Source organism: Macaca fascicularis, chromosome 9 (assembly GCF_037993035.2).
Source record: "Macaca fascicularis isolate 582-1 chromosome 9, T2T-MFA8v1.1".
In the NCBI taxonomy this organism is placed as follows: domain Eukaryota; kingdom Metazoa; phylum Chordata; class Mammalia; order Primates; family Cercopithecidae; genus Macaca; species Macaca fascicularis.
In genome coordinates this window covers 67,309,699-67,334,052 of record NC_088383.1, presented here as the reverse complement: position 1 = coordinate 67,334,052, position 24,354 = coordinate 67,309,699, and the positions used below count along the sequence as shown (strand labels likewise).

Genomic DNA, 24,354 nt, shown 5'->3' with positions numbered 1-24,354 from the left:
GGATCCCGAGAAACAGGTGTGCTCCCGACCTTCCAGGAGCTCCCCACCGCTCCATCTCTCCCTTGGCTCCTGAATGTACCTTTTTGGTGCTCAGAAACCTGAGCCTGACTTAGAATTCCAGCTTTGCCACCCACCAGTAGTATGTCTTGGGGTGCTGCAGCTGCCCTGTACTGCAGTTCACAAGAGAGGGCACCCTGAGACCCTGGAAACAGACCCAGGAGTTTCTGAGCTATCCCTCTGCTCTGGCTGAGGTTTGATCCTAGGCCCAGTCACCCCTCCCTCCACAATAGAGTTGTGGGTCTTGTCAGGTGCTCTCCCCTTTCAGCATACAGCTCTAGTCCCACCTTCTCCAGGAAGCCTCCCTTGACCACTCTGAGGTCAACCAGGGTTTTCTAAGTACCTGTGTTGTGCCAAAAGAAGGGCTCGAGTCAGGGTGTGCAGAGATGACAGTGGACGGTTTCTACGCTGAGAACTGGCAGTCCAGATGGGGTGGTGGGGGGACAGGTAAAGAACCCACACCTTCCAGCATAACAGTGAGCACTGCAGGTGCCCAGCAGAGAGAACGGCCTTGGCTTGGTCAGGAACGGCTGCATACAGTATAGTTGCCCTGAACAAGGCCAGAGGCCGGGTAGGTGTGCAAGGTGCGATGCGGGCGGGGGGGTGGGGGTGGAGAGAAGAGTGTGTCCAGGCAAAGGAGCCGCAGGAGCACAGTCCAGCACGTCTGCAGAGTGAGTGCGGTCTGACATGACTGGGACGTGAGAGGAGGTTCAGGAGACTTTTCCAGGCTGAGAATTGAATGGAGCCAGGCAGGGACTTGTGGACCTCCTCTCCCTTGGGAAAGAGTCAGGGGCAGATGTCCCTCCAGCTCTGCATCGAGGACTAGGACAGCAGCAGCAGCTGCTCTGATGATGCATGGCTCCGTGGCAGGGCCATGGCAGGAGGCTTCGGGTAATCTCATTAGTGTGCCCGGTGGAGGGGACGAGTAATCCCATGCCTTTAGACTCACTTTTCCTTAAGCCGGTCCCTACCCATTCTCTCCCTAAATCCTTGTACTGCTTTGGTGACATCAGGTGGGACTGGACTGGACTTACCTCCATTGAACTGATGGGTAAAACAGGTTAGAGAGGAAAATTCTTGCGTGATGCCATAGCTCACAAGGGACAGGAACGGCGTCCGTCTGACTCCAGAACCCATGCTCTTATAACCCTCTACCATCTCCCAGACTGTCTTAGATTATCCAGGCTTATAGACTGCCCCTCCACTGTCCTCATTTTGCAGGTGAGGAAACTGAGGCCCAGAGAAGGTAAGACACTTGCCTAGGGCCACGCAGCAAGTTAAGGACAGAACTGGCACCAGAAGCTCACCTGGCCTGTTTGTGTCCCCACCCCACCCCACAAGCAGGCACAGGGATCCCCCTGGTCCCTGCCCACTTCTGCCTGGAGTACCCACTGTGCTTGGTCTTCCTGCAGTCTTTGGCACTGGCTCCAGTGGAAGGCACCAAGCTCCTCATCAGAAGGCTCCATTGTGCCTATTGTTTAAATATAGATTACTAATGAAATGCCTTTTCATTGCCTTCCCAGTGAATAGTTTCCGTGTAAAGTTAATTTGCAGTGTTATGTAAATTCTGTTTAACTTCAATCAAGTTTCTAATTATGTTTTTACCGCAGTAATTCCCATTTGATTTGTCATCTCCTGTTAGGTATTCGATGTTCGGTGGGCGGGCTTGCTTTCCGTCTGCCTCTCGGTTTTCCAAGGCCCTGACCTCCTCTCTGCTGTGTGTCTGTCTCTGTGGCTCCTGGCTTCTTCATCCCCTTCAGCTTCTTGGTGGCTCATTTCACACCTCCTCGCCATCCCTCCATCTGTCTCCTGCTTTCCTCCTTCCTTCTTTCTTCCTCTTGCCCAGCTGCACCTTCTTCCCCTTCTGTTTTCTTCTTTGTCTCCCCTCCTCCCTCCTTCTTGCCCTCTTTCCCCCTCTCCCTGTTTCTGTATCTGTCTTCCTTCTCTGTATCTTCTTTATGTATCTTCCTTCCTTCTCTCTATTCCGCTCATGCCTTGCCTCTCACTCTTCCTCCCTTTCTGTATCTTTCTCTATTGCCAAGACTCTCTCTCCTGCCTCCTCTGCTCACCTTTCCATCCCCGTGCTCCTCCTCTCCTGAGGTCTTCTCTCCCTCCTCCTCCACGGTAGAGCCTTTCCCGAGGCTGCATTCCGGAGTGCCTGCGACAGAGCCTGAGAGGTGTGCTGGGCTAGGGGCTGGGACCACCAGAGGAGCCCTGTGCAGCCCTGAGATGGTGGGGTGGGGGACTGGTGAACAACACAGAGTCTAGGGTTGGGGTCTCCGGGTTCAAATCCCACCCCACCCCTTGTTAACTGTGTGACCTTCAGGTTAGTTCACATTGATTTCTGTGCTGCATCTGTAAAATGGGGTGATAATTTTACCTGCCTCCACAGTAGAGCCCTTCCCTAGGCTGCATTCTGGGCTGAGTGCCCGCAACAGACAGGTGTGCTGGGCTGGGGGCTGCCCAGCCCTGTGCAGCCCTGAGACGGTGGGGTGGGGGATTGGTGAAGAACACAGAGTCATAGAGTTATTGTGAGGAGTCAGTGAGATAACGTATGTGAAGGGCTTTAGTGGAGGGAGGGGCTTAGCCAGAATTAGCCTTTTTCTTTCTTAAGAGACAGGGTCTTGCTCTGTCACCCAGGGTGGAGTGCAGTGGCTCACTGCAGCCTTGACCTCCCAGGCTCAGCTGAACCTCCCACTCAGCCTTCTCAATACCTGGGACTATAGCTGCATTCCACCATGCCTGGCTAATTTTTAAAATTTTTGTTAGAAACAAGGTCTCACTGTGTTGTCCAGGCTGGTCTCAAACTCCTGGGCTCAAGCAGTCCTCCCGCCCCAGCCTCTCAACGTGCTGGGATTATAGGTGTGAGCCACCACACCCAGCCCAGGAATTAGCTTTTATTTGGGAACTCTTGGCTATGCCTTTCATTTTTTGTGGCCTTCCTGAGATGCATCCGCAGTGAGTTTCTGGAGTCCTGGGGGTCAGGCCTGAGGCCAGGGCAGGGTGGGAGCTGGATGCAGATCCGCATAGAGCTGGCATTTCCCTCTCCCCACTCTCCACCCCTCAGCTTTCCTCCCCTACAGCAGGGTCTCAGCTCTGCCTGTCAAGAGATGTGGCCTCCTTCCCTCTTAGTGGGACCATCTCAGGCTGTGAGGACAAGCCTGCCACCCTGGGGTAGTAGCGGAGGCACACATCCCCAGTGCTGGAAAAGTCCTCAAGACTCTGGCCCACAGACCTTTCCCAAGCAACAGACCAAAGGCAGAGCTGCTCCTGCTGAGTCGGACTAGACACCCCCTTTTTCTACCCTCCCTCACCCCCTAAATGCCCCAAAGGCTATAATATACCATGGACTCCAGCTACCAAACCACTGGTCCAGCTGCAGCATGTTGGCAGCTCTGCCATTGATCACAGGGACTTCTCTCTGAGACTCTGCTTCCCTCCTGTGTGGCCCCAACGTTGGGCTTTGGGATTCTCCCTGAGTGTGGGGATTGTCCCTGTAGTCAGAGAACGGCTGGGCAGCCACAGTTTCCCAGCAGACATCTGCCCTCTGGCTGGGGAGGGCGGAAGGAAAACACCAGACAGAGGCAGGGCTGGGGCTGGGCGGGTGCTCTGCCCCCTCCCTCTGCTCCCGCTTCCTCCCCCACTCTGCTGGGCTTCCCACCCACCAAGCCCCTGGCACATCCAGGAAGCAGAAAACAAGTGCTGGGGGAGGGCATTCTTCTGAGTGAAGAAGGGCAGCCGGTCACTTGTCCTTCAGAGACACAGGAGCCTGGGCCACATGACCACCTGACCCACAAATGGCTGTGCATGTGTGTAGTGTACGTGTGTGTAGTGTACGTGTGTGTGTGTGTGTGTATCCCTGTCCCTGGTCAAGGAAACCTTAGCCATCACGTGGCTGCTTTCTCTCCCTATTTGTCCAAGTAAGCAGTTCAGGCCAGCTGCAGCCAGGAGGCCGTGACACAGAGCCAGGGAGAAAGGCCGCATTGGTGTGGGTGGTGGCAGTGAGGATCGCCATGGGCATCAGGGAGCCCTGAATTGGGTCCCAGAGCTCTTGGGCCTCAGAATATGGTATGGGGAGGCCTGGGCTGGGGAATGGCCTTGCTCTGATCCTCTGCCCTCCCTGGACCTCTGACCTCCCAGCCCCAACCCGCTTGTCGAGAAAAGGCACAGAGCTTGATAACAGAGAACCCTCCCAGCCCTAAATGGAGAGGGTGGGCACCTTCTGACCAGGGGGAGCCCAGAAAGGCAGAGTCCTTGCCAGAGAAAGGGGCACACATGGGCACAGGCACCGCGTGTATGGCCCCCGGAGTATGCGTTAGAGCCCTGACCTCTGTGGCAGGAGTGTGGAAGCCAGGCCTCCCACGTGCATCCATCAGGCCACTGATTTATTAGCACCTACTGTGTGCCAGGACCTGGGCTGGGCAGGGATAGGGGTTGTCAGAACACAGACCTTCTGGAACCTTTGTCAAACCCTCACCTCTGTGATATATTTTCTTCCCATTGGATGGGCAGTATCACCTTTCATTGCAAAACCTCTGTTGATCTTGTCATGAGCTGGCCATTTAACACCCCACTGCCATTCCAGGAGGATGCAACCCCTACATTGTTGCAGAACTCAGGAAGAGCAGTGAGAGGCACCACCGAGCCTCTCATGGACCAAGCAGGTGTTTCTAGCCAGGGAGAGTGTCCCCTTCCTCTAGGGAGGTGTGAGCCAGAGCCTGGGCTTCCAGAGCAAATGTGTGCATGTGGGCAGAACACAGAGGCCCTGGGCTTGGACACCTGGGGGCCTTCTCCTAGCCCACATGGGCAGCAGAGCACCAGGGGAAGTGGCAGCTGCAGAGTGGGGCCTCCCCGGGCCTTCATCGAGGTTTGTCATCCTGCATACTGTGTCTTGCATAGATGACACCGTCCCTGGGGGCCTGGAGGAGGAGGGCTGTGGTGGCTTTTTGGGGCCATGCTTCTGAGAGCCCACCTGCATTGATGTGTCTGTTTGTCTCCCTCCTCCCTGCTTCTTCCCTCCTTCCTTCCTCTGACAAACATTTCCTGGCACTCAAATCTATACAAGGCCCGTGCTCCACAAAAGATACATCCCTCACCCTGCGTGATCACTGCTGAACTGGAATCCAGCAACATTCTAGGGTGGGCCCAGGGCCAGGCCCAGCTGAGGCCTAGGAGAGAGCTGGCTCTTGGCTAGGGAGCAGGGCATGGCTGACCCCACAGGCTTCCCTGGGTTCTGAGGAAGCTTAGGCGTACTTCCCCAGGATAGGCCCATGGCAGAGCCCACCAGGTGCCTGAGACAAGGGGGTGTAGAGAGCCGGCATCAGGGCCACGCAGAGCATCATCAGACCTTGTCTCTGTTGTGATGAGATCTAGGGTATTCAACCTGGAAGAGTCCCACAGGCTCGTGTGCTCAGGCTGTTCTGGGAAACGCCTGTTCAGAAAAGGGGTAGAGCTGGGTGGCCAGGGCTGAGGGTGACGCAGGTCCGCCATCATGCCACTTACAACTGAATGTGGATTCTGGGCAGAGGTGGTTGTAAAGCTGCTGGGTCAGCATCCCAGAATGCTGCCTAGGCCTGTACGTCCCCAGCCTCAACTTGCGTATCTCTGGGGTCGTGAGGCTTACTACTGCCATCCTGTAGCTCCTCCTGGGACATTGGGTGCTGGCCTCCCACCAGACTGACGCTGACTTCTGTCTTCTACTCTGCTTGTCTTAGGGCCACAGACTTTAGGCCTTTGGCAGTTTCCGATTGAGTCCCTCCCGGGCTTTCCTCCCTGCAGGCAAAGCATCAAGCTGGGTCTACACGGCCCCACCAGGGCCTGTTTGATTGGGGTAATCCGGACAAGTCATCAGTGTCCTGTGCTCGCGGCCAGGGTGTGGCTAAAGTCAGTTCCTGCCTAAGCTGGGCTGACCCACCTTCTCACCACTCAGGGCCTCCCGGGGCCAGGAGGGACTGCTGTGGGCTCGCTTCATGACGAGGCCCTTGGGCTGCCTTTGGTACATGCAGGAGACCTGGATCCCTGCTCTGTCCCTGTCTCCGTCTCTGTCCCTGTCCCTGGGGTAATCTCAAGCAAGGCCAGGCCCCAGGCAGGCCCGCACCCCCTCCCATCTGTGTTCCTCCCCAGCACTAAGCCAAGAGGCTTTTGTCCCTGGTGGGCCCTCGGCCAGCTGGAAGAGTCTTCCTTGCTCTCTGGCCTATTTGCTTTCTGAGTCCCTGTTGGCCAGGCAGCCTTGGGGGCAGCTGCCTCTCAGAGCCTGTGCCCTGGGAGAGCATGAATGGGCAGGAGAGGGGGCTGGAGAGGGCTGAGGGCCTCTGTTCAGATCTCTGCCCTCACTGGGTCGGGCTGCCAACTTTTGCACTCCCACCATACCCCCAGCCTGTGGACAGGTAAGCCTCCAGTTCCTGAGGCCACAGGGAATGGGCTGGGTTCACCTGGAGGCCATGGGTAGCCCTGCAGCCCTTGGGCCAAGCTCCCTTCCCACCCGGACTCCTCCAGACACTTCAGAGGTTCAGGCATGCCCAGCCAGGGTCGGGTGAAGGGGTCTTCCTCTAGGCGCTGTGCCTGTGGTTAACATCACGTTGTCCTCATGTCGGGCTGCGTGGCCTCGTGGGGTGGCATGCCTCCTGCAGGAGCTCGACCTCCAGGAAGTTCTGCATTCGAAGCCTGGTCGTGGCCTTGCTTCACTTTTCCTCTCATCCTGGTCTCTCGGGCATGACTTCTCCCAGGGGACGCTGCTGTCTGCTGAGTTGGAAAGGCAGGGATTCGATCAGGGGCCCCTGCTCAGCTGTGTCTGAAGTGTGCCCTTCTGGGAAGAAAACCCATTTTTGTCGAGGCCTCACACTGGAAAATGAATGGTGGGAGGCCTAGAGGTAAGAGGCCAAAGGCCACTAAGCAGGCCAGCGTGGCCTGCCCACTCCAGCCCACAGAAAACACTGGTGCTTCTGAGGAGGCTCCCTCGGCCCTCCCTCTCCCCTGGGCTGGGTGGGGCCAGTGGGACAGGAAGCCAGGGCGGGCCTGGAGGACGGGGCTCAGGGTGGCCTGGGCCTGAGCCAGGGATGAGGCGAAACCCAACTCTGGCCTGGCCCCAGGCCGCAGCCATGCAGGTCACTAGGCCTCGGCGAGTGGCCACCCGCCCACCCAACAGGAAGCCCTGCCCAGACACCACCTTTGCCCCACCCCGTATTCTCTACAGCTGGCACTTCTCCTATTTCCCGTGGGAGCTGCTGCCAGGAATCGTGCCCTCTAGAGAAAGGAAGCCCGACCTCGGGCCGCCCTGCCTCTGGCCTGCACTGACCCCCTCCCTGAGCCTCCCCATGGTGGCAGCTCTGGGCCCATGCCCATCCCGCACCCCCCACACATACTAATGACTTATCTCCTCTCAGACGCAGCCTGTGACCCTTGGGGACCTAGCAGGAGAAACCTCACAGCGGGGCTAGGCCTGGGAGCCAGGAGGCTGGGGCTCTTGGTCTGGGATCTTCCACCAGCCTGCTGGCCCACCTGGGCAAGTCACTCAGCCACTCTGGGTCTCATCTGTAGAAAAACGGGGAGAGGCAGACGCTCTGCCCAGCAATGAGCATCCCATGGGATAAAGGGTTTGGGGTGGATTGAATGTATGCCCTGTGAAGGCAGCCAGGCTTGGGGGGTGACAACACAAAACCTCCCATCCACCCCTGTCTGCCTGGAAAGGAGCCCCTTTTCCCAGGAGCCGGGCGATGGAGCAGGCCTCCATCTCTCAGCTCTGCTCAGGGAGCCGGGCCAGAAGCAGGGATGGGGCTGCGCTGAGGGGCAGGCTCTCCCACCACCCTCCCAACCCCGTCCTCTTCCTCCCTTCTGGTAAGTGCTCTCTGACCCACGACCCACCTCCCCAAGCAAGCCCAAGCCCACCTCAGTATCAGCAGGGGTAGCAGCTTAGGGGATCAGCCGTGTCTTAAAGGGGGCCAAGCAGAGGGGTCAGGGCACCACGGGGAAGGACCCAAGTCGTTGTGACATTGGATGGGCTAAGACAGATCCGGGGGCCATCTTGAGCTCCTGGGCGAGCTGAAAGCTTGTCAGCAGCAGGGAAGAGCAGGCACCTGAGCAGCCAAGCCCCTGCCATGGGGTGGCCACAGCTCAGACTCTGGTGGCCTTGGACACATTGCCGCTCTGAGCCTCAGTGTCTGCATCCGGCAAGTGGACCTTTTGGAGCCAGTGTCTTAGGGTGCTGTGAGAAGTCCTTGAGATTTGGGAACACCGTGCTGGGCCCCCTGCGTCCCTTCCCTTTGAGTCAGCCTTTTCCGTGTGAGGGAAACGTTACAGGTCAGGGTTAGGACTAGACCTCATAGGCAGTGGGGAGCCACTGAAAGTTCTTAGAGGAGTAGTGAGTTCATGGGGAGAGGAGCTGACAGCAGAGAAGCCTGGCACACTCATCCAGTGTTGGGGCCCTGATTCAGGAGGGGGTCACAGGGCAAAGAAAGTTGGCCCATGTGGGTGTCAGCACCAGCTGAGCTTGGGAGGCCTCGTTTTCCTCCTGTAGCTGCGTGCCTGTCCGCGAGGCTGGGGAGGCACTGCTCGGAGCAGCACTGAGGCTGGCACCACCACCCCTCCTTCTTCCTCTGGTGCCTCTGTGTCCCACCGGCATGGGGTTGTCTGGGTTTCCCACTCAGGCCTGGGTGGGCCCCACTGCTCCTCCCTCCCTCCATGGCTTTTAACTCTGAATGGGAGTGGACTCTGGAGGCTGCAGTGGGCTGTGGGATGTGAGCCAGGGTGGGGGCATTGGCGGTGGGTGGAGTCACGGGCTGGGTGGCCATGAGTCAGGAATTGCTGGGCCTGTGTGTCATCTGGCTGTGTGCTGTGCTGGCTCCTCCTGCCTGTCTGCCTCATCTCGCCCGCCGCCATCTGGGCCCCTGGGCTGCTCCACCAGGTGATGGTGCTCTGCTCTGTTTCTAAGAGTTCAAAACCTAGGATGGAATAGTCAGGGGACCTGGCTGTAGGGCCCAGGCTCCCCAACACCGAAGGTGACCTTGGACAGGTCCCCTTCCTCTTTGAACCAGTTTCCCTCATTGAAGAGTGAATATTAGGCTGGCCTAATGAGACTCAGCCACTCTGGGTCTCATCTGTAGAAAAATGGGGAGAGGCAGACGCGCTGCTCAGCAATGAGCATCCCGTGGGATAAAGGGTTTGGGTTGGGTTGAATGTATGCCCTGTGAAGGCAGCCAGGCTTGGGGGGTGACCACACAAAACCTCCCCATGCACCCGTCTGCCTGGAAAGGAGCCCCTTCTTCTGCCATGAAAGGGATTTCAGCCATGATCCCAGATGAGATCCGAGGCAGCTTTGAAAGACAACGCAGCCCGGTACAGTGGCTCACACTTGTAATCCCAGCACTTTGGGAGGCTGAGGCAAGAGGATCACTTGAGCTCAAGAGTCTGAGACCAGCCTGGGCAACATGGCAAAACCCTGTCTCTACAAAAAATATAAAAAATTAGCTGGGTGTGGTGGTGGGCGCTTGCAGTCCAAGCTACTTGGGGGGTTGAGGTGGGAGGATCGCTTGAGCCCAGGAGATCAAAGCTACAGTGAGCAGAGATTACACCACTGCACTCCAGCCTGGGTGACAAAGTGAGACTCTGTCTCAAAAAAAGAAAAGAAAGGAAAAAAGATAACCCACTCCAAACAAGTTAAATCAGATCTCCGGGGCGGGGCCTGCAGCCAGGCTTGAAACCTCTGGTCTGGATGGCCTCTGACGGGCCTCTCTCTTCGCCTCCCTGGATCCCCGGGCAGCACTGTGGGCCAGTGCATGAGTTCTGGAGCCCAGAGCCTGTACTGAATACAGCCCTACCACCTTCTAGTACTGGGCAAGTGAATTCATGCCTCTGAGCCTCCGTTTCCTCATCTGTGAGATGGGGCTAACACCACTCACCTTATAGAATCTGTACCAGCGTCAGTCACCGTGTTCTTTGATCTAAGCAGGTTCCCTGCCACTGCTGCCTTCACTGCCCATTCATTCTTCCAGCAAACATTTGGAGGTTCCTGGACCTGCCAGCCTGGTCCTGGGTGCTGTGGTGTCAGGAAGAGGACACCCACCATGGGGGTCCAGCCTTTTAGGCCTCTCCAGGGCCCCAGAGGATGGGCTCTGTCTGTTGATGGGCAGGTGAAGGGTGACTCCCCTGAGAATCTCACCGCGTCACTGGACTGAGGGAACCCCTCTCTCTGAAAGAATGAATGAGACCCCAGATTCAAGGGAGAAGAAGGGGCATCCTAGGACTTCCCTGACAGCCTCAGCTGGGAAGCCCCTGGGGAGGCCATGAATGCCTTCTGGGGTGGGCCCTGGGCCATGCTCTGGGCGGATGCTGGCTCAAACAGGGCTGGCAGTGGACAGAACAGAATAAGGACCCTCCTTGTAGTCCATCACTGAGCCGGACTGTGTCCTCCATCCCATGGTCCTCCTAGGAGCCTGGGGCATTGGCAGGCATCGTTCCTCCTGCTTGGCAGAGAGACAGAGACTTCAAGGGATGGGAGGCACTTGCCCAGGTCAAGGGTGAGTGGTACAGGCTGGATTTGAACCCCACTTCTGTATAAACAAAATCCCAGTGGGGAAAGTCAAGCTTCCCTGGGAATCTGCCCTGGTGGGACTAAAACGTGATCGGCAAACCTGTCATCCCCTTTCTTCCCCGGCCTTCCAGCGGGTCCCCTGCAGACCACCACTGGCTGTCCTTGCGGGAGAGAGCTGATGTTCTTGTAAATAGCAAGCGCTCCTGTCGCCCAGGCTCTGAGAGCCAGAGGTTGAACCATGCACTTGTTAACCCACTAAACCTTCTCCCTCCTCATGACCCATTGAAGAAACTGAGGCAGAGAGAGGTGCAGGGACTTGGCCAAGGCCACGTGGCTTGTGAGCCGGCCAGGATTTCATCCAGGCCTGGGTGAGGTTAGAGCCCATGCCCAAACCCGCCACCGCCCGCTAGCAAGAACGGGACTTTCCTTTGTCTGGCATTTTTAACTCTGGGTCTCGGCCATCACTTCAGACTGTCCTGGCCCACGTGTGGCCAGAATCCCAGAGGGATGCCTGTTTGGGAAGCGTGACCACTAGGGGGCTGGCGCCTGGCCCAGGAAGGGGGTCATCGAGAACACTCAGCGCTCAGTGGTTTGTGTGTGCCACCGACAGTGCCCGTGCCCTTCAGCCCCGCGACCTTCCTGTGCCAATCATGGGTATGTCAGTTCATCTAATCCTTGAGCTGCTGTTAGCCCCAGATGAGGAAACAGACTAGAGGGATAAGTGACTTTCTTGTGGGTCAGGATTGGACCCCCTGGGTCCTCAGTTGGACCTCCAACACGAGAATGGACCTGGGTTCCATTCTGGTCCCCAAACCGCCTTTGGGTTTGTGTCCCCTTCTCTGTAGGGTGGCAGGCTTGCACTCAGAGCTTCCCAAGGACCTCCAAGGACTCTCCTGAGAGCCTCTGCCAGGCCCATTTAATGCTGCAGGGCATTTAGGATTGGGTGCCTCCCAGAGGTGGGATGGGGTGCCCTCTAGGGCAGCTCTCAGAAGCATAGGGCCAGATGGTTGGCACCAAGCAGAGTGGACAGAGGCAAGAGGCAAAACTTCTAAGAGAGGCCACCAGCAGGAAATTCCACTTAGATCCCTGGCATTGGGAGCGGCAAGGGCCCAGGTGGGTGCCGGGGGACCTGGTCTGGCCACCCCTAGCTGGGTGCCCCTCTAAGCAAGACCTCGGTCCCTGGAAAAGGGGTGGCTGTGCCCACCCTGTGGAGCCTGATGAGTGGTGGGTGTGGAAGGGAGTACCTGGCATGGATTTTGCACCTGAAGGATGCTTGGCACCTTAGGCTGCTGCTGTGGAAGAGGAGGTGACCCTCTCCGGGGAGCAGCTGGTTCTATGAAGCCTCCCCTGAGTCGGTCTTGGACTCATCTGAGGCCAGGACTCATCTTCTCAGAGCCCTGGGTCTTTCTCTGTCTCTGTGATATGGGGTTCAGTGCCCCCACCCCAGGCAGGACCCCAAGTCTACACTGGGCAGCAACCCTGAGCCAGTGATAATGATGACTTATGGCCCCTGTTTACGGAGCATTTCCTGTGCACGTGCATATGGGCCTAATCTTGTTATGTCCTTCAACAACTCTGTGAGAGTAGTGACTCTTAGTATCCCGCATTTTACAGATGAGGAAACTGACCCAAGTTCCTCGCCCAGCATCACGCAGCTAAGTAAGCACCAGAGCTGAGGCCTCTCTGATGCATCGGAACCCAGAGAGGCCACCATTCTATGCTGTGCCCTCATCCCTTAATTAAAGGAGAAATTGTTCCTTTGGTGACCTGGGGAGAAGGGAGCCCCATCCCTCTTCCTCGGGTGTGAGTGGGCCACCTGTCAGAGCTCAAGGCCTCTTTGCTTGCTTGGAGGTGTTGGCTGGGGCAGTCGGGACAGCTTTTCCCCTCCCTTTCCCAGTTCGAGGTCTGATGCAAACTCAAAGGAAAGGGAAGCCAGTCCCTAAGTCATCTGTTTCTGAATTCTAGTTCCCCTTTTCATCATGGTGTGACCTTGGCTGGGCCCTTCCCTCTCTCTGGTCTCAGTTTGTCTCTTTGTACAAGTCCAGCACCAAGGGGCTAGGTTGGCAGGGGCCGGAGGCCAGACAAGCCACGCATGTGCACCAACAGCCAGGGCACGGCTGAGGCAGGATGGGCAGAAGTCATTCCTGGGGCCTGGGCGATGCTGCATGAGCTCTTCCTCTAAGAGGAGGTGCCCCTCCAGCTTGGCCCTGAGAGCACAGTAGATCAGGACTGGACAGGGGGCGCAGCCTTGGAAAGGCCCCCAGGGATGTGTGCATGTGCCCTGCCCCAGGAATGCAGCTGCATCCTGCTCACTGCTGCCCTCTGCAGCTCTCTCTTCAGCCCAAAGCTCTTCTCCCCCAAAGGCTCTGGGCCTTTGCACAGGAAGAGGTACCCTCCTGCCTGAAAGACTGCCCAAGGGACAGTAGCCCTGACCCCCATTTTGTTTCCAGGCCAAGCTGCGCAGGCCCGCCAGCACTTTATGCACATGCCCCTAGTTATCTGAGGATTACCCGTCTCCTGTGTCTTCCCCACTGGCGTCACACAATGTGTGAGCACCCTGGAGAAGCGCAAAGGCTGGGCAGGTGCTGGCCTTTAGCCCCGTCCCCACCCCTCCCAGCCCTACTCTTTACCTCTTCTCCTTCTTTTCCTTCTCTGCCGGGTAGCAGGCGTTGTCATCAGTTGTTTTTAAATAAAGGAGTGAATGAAATGAACAACTTCTAGAAGTCACTTTATAGCCCTGTTTTTAAAATGAGGAAACCAAGTTGCAGAGATGTTAGATGGGTGAGGAGGGTAGTTCGGAACCCCCCGCTGCCCTTCCCAAGTTCCCACTCTTTGGGTCCCCACAGTGCCAGGTGGGGGACCCCAGGTTTGCATGGCATTTCCTCTGGCCACAGGAACTTCCCCCACATGGAGGTGTCCTGAGGGCCCAGCAGCAGGTGCCAGCCACGACTTCCCATGATGTCAGCTTGCCAGGCCTGCACTTCTCTCGCCTGGTGTTCCTGCCTTCCCAGCAGGTCAGCCCGGAGCTGCCTGTCCGCCCTTCCCTTGCCACTTTCCAGCCTTCCCCATGGGAGAGAGGAAGGCGAGGGAGCCGAGGGGCATGTGGCAAGGAGCGGAAAGCAGGCCCAGCAGGCAGGCTGGGCTTCCACGGCTGGGCGTGGGAAGACGGTGCCTACCATCTGCTGGAGGGCAGCCCGGAGCCTCCTCACAGGAGGTGAAGACCGACAGGATGATCGAACCAAGGGTACCTCGGGACTCTCGGGCAGCCCCACCCAGGACTTCCTGCGGACCCCAGACTACCAGCTTCCGAGGTCCTCATTCATTTCTGTTCCTTGAGGCCAACTGTAGTTACTGCTCTTCGGCGAAAAGATTGAGAGGATGTGCAGTTCTCCCAGAGCACCAAATCCCTGGGTTCAGCTCTGCTGTGCTTGGAATGAGGACTACCAGGTCCCTGCCCTCATGGGCCTGGAGGCTGAAGAGATAAACAGGCTCCTAATTTTAATTATGCAAGGGAAAAGAAACACCAGCATGTCCGGAAGTTCAGGGAGGGTACCTAGCCCATGGAGGTGGCTCTCAGAGAAGGCAGCATGAGGTGGTGGCTCTTTGCACATCGAAGGATGGATAGGGTTCCAAAGAACAGTGACCAGACGTAGAGCTGCACAAGGCGCCATGTAGGGGACTGCGGCTCCTGTTCTGCCACTGTGTGATGCGTGGCCTTTGCTCTCTGCTCAACAGTTTCTTCCTCCGTAAAGTGGGACTTCACAGCTCCCTGGTGACAGGATTGTGCTGAGGATGGAGTGGTGGAGTGGGGCAGTGAGAGCTGCCAGGGTTACTGAGGAGGGAACCTGGCAGGTGGGAGACTCCACCATGTTTGAGCAGGTTGAATGGTTCTCTTTGCAGGCATAAGGTGTGTGTGTGTGTGTGTGTGTGTGTGTGTGTGTGTGTGTGGTCAGTTGGCAGCAAGTGTGAACAGCTGAGGCCTAATGACAGGAGCTCTGAGGTGGCATTGGTGCCACAGCACCCTGGGGCAGTGTGACCCTCTCCCCTCGTTGTCCATGGGGGAGGTCCTTGCTACAGCCAATGTCCAGAGCACCCTGGAACCTCCACTGGTGGGTGCAAGGCCGGAGGGGCGATTTAGGGCTGCCTCATCCTTCTGGCCAGTGGGCCTTGGCCTGCACCCTGGCCCAGCCTGGGTCTGGCTCTTCCCTGTGTCTGGATCCTCACCCCCAGCTTGGTGAGGTCAGGGAACAGGTATTTCAGGAATGCAGGAGGCGGGGCAGCCAGCCCCATTTGGATAACCATGGGGTAAATATTTGCCTTGCTCCTGGAGTCAGCACTGGCCTGCCAGGGGAGGACAGGGGCCTGTCCCTGGGGTCATGTAAGGGGATGTGTGTGGTGGCGGGGCTCTCCAAGGTGGGGAATCCCCTGTCACCCCAAGAATCTGCTTGTCGCCTGACCAGCAGCTGTTTGGCACATCTGTGAAATGAGGGTAGAACAGCTCAGGCGCCTGAGGGTCAGTGTAGCGGGAGCTGGTTCTGCTGGCTCAGCCAGGGGAGCGGTGGGTTGGACCAGGTGTGGGTGGACACCCTTGTAACCACCGTTCTGATCCCCGCTTTGCCACTTATGACCTTGAGTAATTACCCTTGCCCTGACTTAGGTGGGCACCGTGGGCTGAGCTCTTCCTCCTTGGCACCTGCATCTGTACACCCCGTATCTTGTGAAGGCCTCACAGCTACCAGGGCCAAGACACGTGTGTGGTCAGCAGCAAGAAGGAGGAGCTGAGGCCTGGTTATGGGAGCCCTGAATTCCAGGTTCAAGGTGTAAGCCCTGATGTAACCCCTGCCCAGCACAGCACCAGGGCCACCTGCCCCCTCCCCCAGTGCAGCCTGGAGCCTTCTCTGGTGAGAGACAATGGAGGGCGGTCGGCCCCTACTTAGGGAGGAGCTAGGGGCTCAGGGAAGCCTAGTGACTTGCTGAAGGTCCTCCAGCAAGTGTTCAAACCCAGCTCTACCCACTCTTGCCCTAACCCTTGAGGCCAGGGGCTTCAGCCCCAGCTGTGGACTCCCAAGCCTTAGCAGCTGTAGAGACCAACTGGCTACTTAGCCACAGGCCTAGAGCCACCCCTGGTCCTGGATACCCCACATTTTGGGCACCTCTGCCCTCCAGGAATCCTGGATTGACCGACCCTGCATCTCTCTTGGTCAGACTCAGCCCTGGGTCAGCTTGACCAAGTGCCTCCACCCCAGCCCATACCCAGGTCCTTCCAGGGATCCCTGGAGAAGGTGGGGCTGGGAAGATAGATATGGGGGGAACCCCTCTTGGTCCCAGGACAGTCCCTACCCCCAAGTGACATCTGCCTTGTCTGAGACTCAGCCTTGTCACTTTCCAGCTGGACACCTCTGGCAGCCCCATCCTTCTCAGTGTCATGTTCTGCAAAACAGGAGTGGGTCCTGGCCTCCCCTCCCCCAGGAGCTTCAGATGCACTGTGAGAGTGAAGGGTGTTTCAGGCTGCTGTCTGCACGCGACCCTTTCTGTTCTCGAAATGAGAAGCTGCCCTGTGGTCAGGATCTCACACCCCCCAGAAGTGAGAGGTGCTGTGCTGAGGGTGCCTGGGAGAACTATCTGGGCATTGGGGTCCCTGCCTCATGGGGACATTGGGTGGGCCTCCACTGGCCTTGAGGCTCAGGCTGCACCCACTCCGTGGCACCAAGGCCTTTACAGAAAAGAGCGCTCCCCTCCAGCCCTTCGTGGTTTATCCTTGCCGTCTGACCAGGCTGGGAGCAAACGGGGCTACACCTCATCTCCTGCCCTCTCTTCTCCCTGAACTCCCCAGGAGGCCAAGTCCACACAGACTGTGAGCCTCGGCTAAGGCACCAGCAGGGTGGGTGTGCACAGCATGGCACAGGCTCCTGGTTCCTGAGACCCCCTTTCCCAGCATGAGGGGTGCCCAGCGCCGTCTGGCCCTGAGCAGGGCTGCTGAGCAGCTCCCAGGGCTGGGCAGGGTTCGGGCTCTCAGGCTGGCTGCCGCGTAGTGGGCAGACTGAGTGGGCATGGGTTGCTTACTCACATCCCGGCTGTGTTCCTGTGAGCTCCTTATTAGCTGTGCAACCTCAGGAGGTTATAGAACCTCCTGGCCTCATGTGGAAATCAGGGATGTCATGTCAGTGTCTACCTCACACCGTTTCACTGAGGGCTAAAGGAAATATCCAGGGCACAGTCCACAATATGGACTCAATACAGGGCGCCCTCCTCCTCCCTCTCTCTTTCCCAGCGGGGTGGCCCAACACAGGCTCACTGTCCCCCAACCAGGGCCTGAGTTCAAATTCTAGCACCCCCACTTATGGCTGTGTGACCCTGGCTGGGTCCCTTCCCCTCTCTGATCTCAGTTTGCCCTTTGCACAAGCCCAACACCAAGGGACTGGGGTGGCTGGGGTGGCTGGGGCAGTGAGGTACGTGCATGAACCGTGAGCCGAGCACCCATGAGAGGCTGATGGCCTGACACCGTTTCTCGGGGCCTGGCCGATGCTCACTGGGGAGCAAGGGCTTTTCGGCTCTGGCTTCCGTCTCAGCTGCCAAGATAATTATTTTCTCTCTGTCAGCGGCTCTGCTGGCCAGCTTGCCTTTGGAAAAGGCCTAGCTGTGGGCGGTGGGGAGGCAGGAGACTGACTCCAGTTCTGCCCCAGTCACTGACTCACTGCATGACCCCATATGAGGGCAAACGCTGCCTGTCTCTGGGCCTCAGTTTCCTCCTCAGTGAAAGGGAAGTATTGGGGTCAATGAACCCCAAAACCGTTTGTATTTCCAAGGTAAGCAGAATTTGGGGGCTGCCAGAACCAGAAGGTCAGGATGTAGAGCCACTTCCTCTCCCCATGGCTGGGGTGGGGACGCTGGGCCTGGCTCCAGGATCTTGGGGTGTAGGGTTCCAGCACTCATGGAGCCCAGCACCGGCCCCCACAGGGTCATCCATGCATCAGCTGACGTGTGCGGAGAGCCGCTGGTGTCTGGCCCTCACATGCACTGCCTTACACAGTCTGCACAGCTCTTTGAGGGAGGCCTTCTCGTTGTTTCTATATCCCCTACCACAGTTGAGGAAACTGAGGCAGAGGGAGGCTTAAGAAACGTGTCCAAGTCACACATTTGGTATGAGGGCAAAGCCAAGCTTTGAAGCAGATCCTTGTGATTACTGAGCCTGCCTCTCGATCACCAGGCCTCTTTGCCTCTTACCGAGGCCTGGGCACCATTTCTCCCTGGGAGCCCCTGCCTGTGCACAGTGAGGTGGAGCCCAGGCTAAGGCCCTTACCCAGCCCCTTGGCATATATGGAGGCCTATGCTTCGTGTGATGTGGGCACCACCTCCCCTGCTGTGAGCCACGGGCCTTGTTCTGAGAGGAGCTCGGCCCTGCAGTCAGGTTTCCTGGTTTTTAGAGGTGGGCACTCCGGTGCAGAGAGGCACAGTGATTGTTCACGGCCACGCATCGGGACACTTTCACAGCCAGAGCCTGAACTCAGGGATATGCACATCCCAGCCTCCAGCTGAGACCCCAGAGAAGCCCACCAACCAGACCTCTGGGTCTCATCTTCCCTCCTGCCCTCGGGACTCTGTGGGCAGTGGGGGGCGTGTTGGTGGGCCGTTGAGGAGGTGGACCAGCCGAGCGCCACCCAACAAGGATGGTCGTGTACCTGCATGCCCAGTGCACCAGCAGGCCCTGCACTTCTGCCTGCTGCTGTCTCTGCCCCGGGCACCACTGTCTCTGGCCTGGACTCTGGAGCAGCGTCCCCACTGCTCTTCTGCCTCCTCCTATCCCTCCAAGCCCTTCTCCTTTCACAGCCATGGGGGCTTCCTGAACTAGAACTAGGGTCACGTCCCTCAGCTGCCCAGATGCTGCTGTGGCTCCTGCCCATTCTCTCTCTTACTGTCCCTGGCCCGTGGTCCCCACTCACACCACCCTCTCCCTTGCTCAGTGCATCTGCTACACCACGGACCCCAAGTCCTCCACTGGGCCAGTCACTTTTCTCCATCTTGGAGTCTTCGCATATGCTGTTCCCTCTGCCTAGAACGCTATTTGCCGCATCTTGGCCTGCCTCTCCCTGGCTTGTTGCTCAACTTCACTTCCCCAGAGAGGCTACCTGGGACCTTGAGTCTCTGCTCTGTGGACCCTGGACTCATCGTTTGTTTCTGGCAAGCAGTGCTATTACTTTTGTATTATTTGATTCTTTGCTCTCGTCTGAGTCTCCGCAAGGCTAGGGATCACTATCACATCGGCATGCTTGCTGAATGTTTGTTAAATGAATGGGTGAATGCCAAGTGCCTTTGTCATCACGTCTCTTTGGATTCTCCCAGTGACCTGGAGACATATTTTGACCCCACTTTGACACATGAGGAAACTGAACCCCAGAGAGTCTGAGAGCATATCCGTAGTCACATAACCAGTAACTGGCAGGTGTGGGGAGTCAGGGGCTTGTTTAGGCCAGGGCACCCCATCACGTCCCTTCGGAGTCCTCCTTTGTCAGATGGGGATGATACGGTGGCACTGGGCAGTGGCCTCATGGTCAGTGCCCGGGCCTCTGCTGTGGGTAGACCCACTGACCTCCGGCTCTTATTGCAGCAGGATGGAGCTGGAGTGAGGTGGAGGGGCCGCGAGCTGCTGACCGGCGCGTGGGCCACTGGTGGTTTGCAGATCACTGAGGTAGGTGTGCCACTGGGCTGGCGGGAGGTGGCTGGGTCGGAAGCAGGCAAGTCCTGATGAGGGCAGGTGCTGGCCCTAGCATGCTGGACCTTTGACTCGGGCCTCAGCCCTGATGGGCAGGAGTGGGTACAAGTCACCTTTACTGGAACCTCATCATGCCCCAAATGGGCCGTCCCTCTACCTGGCACCCAGGGACCTCTTGGCCTGGCATTTCTCTAGAGCAGCTGCTAGGGGTGGGGGCTGGAGGTCTGCCCAGGGAGAGGGGCAGGTCTGGCTACCTGGTCTTGGCACAGGAGCCCTGTCTGTACCGCTCTAAACCCTGTGGGGTAGGGGCAGCCCCACGAAAGGAGGCCTGGGTGAGCAGGAATATTTGGGCTGAAATGGGTGCAGGGCTACCACCCCTTCTACCCACTCTCACAAACACGCTGAGGTGGATACACACTGGGCTCTGGGGTCAGACCACCTGGGTTCAAATCCTGATTGGCACACATGGTTACTCTGTGCCTCTGTTTACCCATCTATCAAATGGGAATGAGATGTCGGCACCTGCCCCACTGTCGCGGTGAGGAGACTGCACACCTGGCACACAGCAAGGACTGGGGACATGTCAGTCCTTTTCCTCAAGGGTGCTGGAACCCACCTTTCTCTCCACACACCTCAGTTTCCACCACCCTGCTCCCCCTGAAGACCCATCAGTGCCAGGATGGACACGAACTGAACCCCTGGCCTGATAAGGGGGGCAGGGCCCCTTGAGGAGCAACTGAGAGCAGCTGGGGCCAGCAGGTCCTGAGGTTGAGCTCAGCTCTGTCCCGTGCCCCAGCATTTCTCATCATGGGGTGGCATTTCAGGGTGATCTCCCTTGGCCCTGTGCCCGAGGGTGACCTGTGTAATCCCTGTTTCCTTGGCAACTCTCAACCTAGAGATGAGAGGCTTCACAAAAATCCTCACTTGGGCCAGAGCCCTTTGTCCCAAGGCGTTGTGGTGCTCAGGCACCCAGGAGAGGGGAGTCGTCGCCCTGGTGTGGGGCTGTCTCCTAACATCCCCTGCTGCCCTCAGCGTCCCTCCTGGAGCTTAGCACTGCCAGGGGCCTGGGGCAGGCCGGGCGAGCCTCAGTCAGGCTCCGACATTGGAGAGCCAGGCTCCGTCTCCCTTCCCGCTGCAAGAAATCTCGGTCGTCTGCTGATCCGCTGCGTGACCTTGGGCCAGTCCCTTACCTTGTGTGAGAGCCAGCTTTCTCATCTGAAAATGAGGCTGATTATACTGACATTGCTGACAGGGCTGCTGTGAGGATGCTTAGAAGCCATGAATATTTTTAAATGTTACTGCCTCATGAGCATCTGCTGTGTGTGTGCCAGGAGCTATGCTCCTTTAATACCTCTTTCTCCCCACAAGAATCCCACAGGGAGGTTTGTCTAATTCATTCTCCAGAGGCTCGGCGTGGTTAGGAAACCCACAGAGCCGTCAGTGCTGGAGTGGGGATTTGAACCGAGGTCCGTCAGGATTAACCAGTGCACAAGGCCTTGGAGACCAGGGGCGGGGCCCCAGGACAAGCGTGGGAGCTGCTTGGGGAAAGCCCTGCGGCCTTTGTCCAGCCTGCCAAGCCCGCTGCTTTCTGGAGCCAGAGGGTGGCCCCCAGGCTGGTGGCCTGCCCCTCCCCGATGGGGCCTGCCTGCAACTCGATAAGGCTAGGGGAACCCTCTGCTAATTGTCTGGTAACCTTTGAAATTCTCCTTCACGGTGGGTTCTCTTTTCGGATGTTTTTCAAGGTAATTCATTCTTTTTCCAGAAATTGCCAGTGGCGGAGCATTAGGCAGCTGGTAATTAATCATAGGAGCGGCTTCGAGTTGATTCTTTGAAAAAGAAAAAAAAAAAAAAATGAGGAACAGAAAGCCTTGGTGGAAAAAGGAAAGAAAAGAAAACCACTCCAAGGCGAGGGTGGTAATCAATACCTCGGTGTCCTAGAAACGGCCGGGGGTGGAGACGGCGGAAGTGCGGCCTTCTCTCCTTCTTCCCAGGCTGGCCCACTGTCAGCGCCAACAGCGGCAGCGTGGGGCTCCGCTCTTGACCATTGGCTCCCTGTATGGCTTTGAGAAGGTGCTGCCTTTCCCTGGACTCAGCTTTGCCACCTGTAAAATGGGTGAAGGGCAGCTGTTAAACTAAACATTGAATGAACCCTTGTTTCACTACCATGTCTTAGTCCCTGGCACAGAGCAGTGGCCCCATTGATACTCTGTTAATTGAGTGAGTGAGTGAGTGAGTGAGTGAGTGATTGTTGTGGGCCCTAGCTAGCTGTCTTGAGTGAAGGAGGTGGTACTGGCCACAGGATCTTGTGACTGTAGCTCTGTTATAATTTGGAGTGACAGTCAGGGTGAGGGGCCAGTTCTGTCACTTTCCAGGCTAATGATGAAAGGACAGTCTTGCTTGGTGAACTCCAGCCAGGAGACCTTGGGCCCTGTAGTGGTAACCATGCTATCTCTGTGGCATGTTTCAGTTCAACTTTCCGAGAGTCTGAGCTATCTGGAGATTTTATGTTAAAAAGCTGCCTCCTGCAGAGGTGGTGAGTTCTTTGTCACTAAACTGTGTGCAAGCTGGGGTTGGGCTGTATGGGCCACTTAGACAGTGGATTTTGGGGCTTGGAGCATCCCTGAGTCTGGGAGAGAGCATGAGGCTCTCCAGAATGGTTACTGGGGAGGCTGCACTGGTGGGGAGGAAGTCTGTTCCCTTCGGATCCCCTTCCCAAAGGTCCCGGGGGGACTGGATGAGGATACAGGTGCTGAAGCATCAGTGCCTGCTCTCCCTGACTGGCCCCATTGCATGGACATAGGGGCACTGAGCAAGGCTGAGGGAAAGAGCCATACTCCTTACATCAGGGGGTGTCTAACAGGCTGTGGGTTGGGCAGGGGGATGGGGAGAAATAGAAAGCCCTTGTCTGGAGGTGGGGGCCTCAGACCTAGGTCTTATATGCTGGTCTGTCTGGTGTTACCTCAGCAGCTCCCTTTCCCTTTCTGATATTTGGGCCACGATCCTTCAGGAGAGGGCAGCAGATGGGGAGTGTGTTCTCCAGGGGAGTGTGAACTCACCTGCCTGGGTGAGCTCAGTTTGGGAGCCTGAGCTGGGCCTGACAAAGCCAGTTTCCTCTTAACAGCTTCTCTCATTCTGGCCCTAATGTGGGACCGGGGTTCCTTGCCCAGAGACCCAGGATGACAGTGAATCCTAGCCTGAGTAGTGGCTCTGGGAGGCTCAGAGCTTCCAGAGGGAAGGAGGAGGGTGTGTGACTGTGTGCTTGTGTGTAAGTGCGTGTGTACTAGTGTGCACCTGTGTATGGGTGTGATTGTTCAGCACGACATGTGAATATTCATGAGTATTCAAGGGAAGGGGAGATCCCTCCCTCCCGTGTGTATCAGGACCTCCATGTGCACACTGGCTTCACATTCAGACTGGCCTGGGCGGCCCGGACCACAGCGGAGCGGACTGAGGGGCAGTGTGGGGGGCAAGCATTCAGGCCCGAGTGTTCTGACCTGCCCTCCCACAGCTGGAGGTCCTGACAGCTCCCCATGGTCACCGGAGGGCATGGATTTGGCGGCCATGCCTCCTGCCACAGATTTACACCCTGAGCCTCTGGCCTGAAGTCTCTGGGTGGGCCCAACCAGCTCCCCCTAGGCGGGCCTGGTCTGCTAGGGGGGTCCTCTGTGAGCAGCCAAGCCTAACTTGGCACTAGTCGTTTCTTTACTTCTTCCAGCCTTGGCCTCCAAGCTCCAGCTCAGCTGTGTGTGTGTGTGTGCGCGCGCACGTGCCTGTGTCTGGGCTCTCCCTGCAGGGTGGGGCAGTGGGTCCGTCTCTGCGTGTCTCTGTCCCGTCTCCCTGTGGCTATCTGTCCTCATCTCTCCCTGTAGCTCTCTCCTGCCCAGCTTCCCAGACGCTGCCTCCTCCACAGCACGCGTCCCTGTCCCTGCAGCGTATCCCAGAGCCCCTGCACCTCCTCACCTCTGCTCTCCTTCTCAGGGCCACTCCTTAGCAGGCCTCCCAGCAGCACGGCTGCACCGTGCCACCGCATCACTGCTTCTTGTCATCCCCAGGGCTCTGTACAACAGAGGCCTCCCTACCTGCTGCCTTTGCCTAAATCTGGCTCCAGCCAACATGCCACTTCCTCCCACCCTGCTCTTTGGTGGGTCTGAGACAGCCCCACATTCCCAGCTGCTGGAGGCTGCACTCCGTGTGTGGCCAGGTGGTGGGGGCAGGTGCCATCCCTTCCCCATGGCCCTGCTGTGCCAGCTACTTCCTGGCTCAGGAGTGCAGGCTGCTAGCCCACCCTGCAGCTGCCCTGTACCGTCCTGGGCATGTGGGTCGCTGGCCACCAGCTGGAGCAAGAGAACGAGAGGCGGCCTGTGCCCACTAACAAGGGGTGGTTGGAAACCTGGCATCTCCCTCCAGCATTAATGAAATTCCTGCTATAATTAGAAGTGAGGTGTACAGGAGCTGGCTGCCTGGTGGGAGCATTTGTATGCTCATGAATAAATAAATTGTCCTCTCCTGAAGGGAGAGGAAGCTGGAGGGTGTAGGCCCAGAGGGTCTCAGTGGCCTGTGAGGTGCAGAGACCCTACCACTCACCTGGACGCCCTCAGGAACCTCCCTCGGTCCCCGGCCCTGGTCAGCCAGTCTTCCTGGAAGTGCCTGCTGCGTGCCCAGGCGACTCAGCCTGGCATTCGAAGTCGCCGCCATCTGGCCTCAGCCTCCTTTCACAGCCACATCACACGCTAGCCTTCTGCCAGCGCCCTGGGCTGCAGCTCCACCGCGCCGCCCCCCGCCCCTGTTCTTCATCACACCTTCCCACTCTGTGCTCCGGCCTGAGTTTCTGTGGGCTGCCGCATGGCTCCATCCTGGGAAGCCCTCCTCAGGCCACACCTGCACCTCCTGGAGGTCCCAGTAGCCTTCCCTGGACAGGCCTCCTAAATCCAGAGCCTTCCCTCAACACTCTTCATGCCATTTAAAGTGTGCATCAGACTGCCCACCAGGCTGTTTTTCATTTTTCATTGATTGCATATTGGGATGGTAATACATTGGATTCACAGGGCAGATGTTTTACATT

At 57.6% G+C, this 24,354-nt stretch overlaps 1 protein-coding gene across 17 annotated transcripts in view; it reads left to right on the top strand.

Annotated features, from left to right (window-relative positions):
• Nucleotides 1–24,354, top strand: part of ZMIZ1 (zinc finger MIZ-type containing 1) — a 244,059-nt gene that overhangs the window by 72,936 nt on the left and 146,769 nt on the right. For 7 of the 17 annotated variants that reach the window (XM_074001694.1, XM_074001696.1, XM_005565330.5 and 4 more), the window contains one exon: nt 19,188–19,268. The exons of 6 other annotated variants lie outside the window; for them this stretch is intronic. The gene's annotated coding sequence lies outside the window, so the exon portion shown is untranslated. The remainder of the gene's footprint in view (nt 1–19,187; nt 19,269–24,354) is intronic. 4 more of the 17 variants (XM_045400015.3, XM_074001698.1, XM_074001692.1 and 1 more) reach the window with 1 other exon arrangement.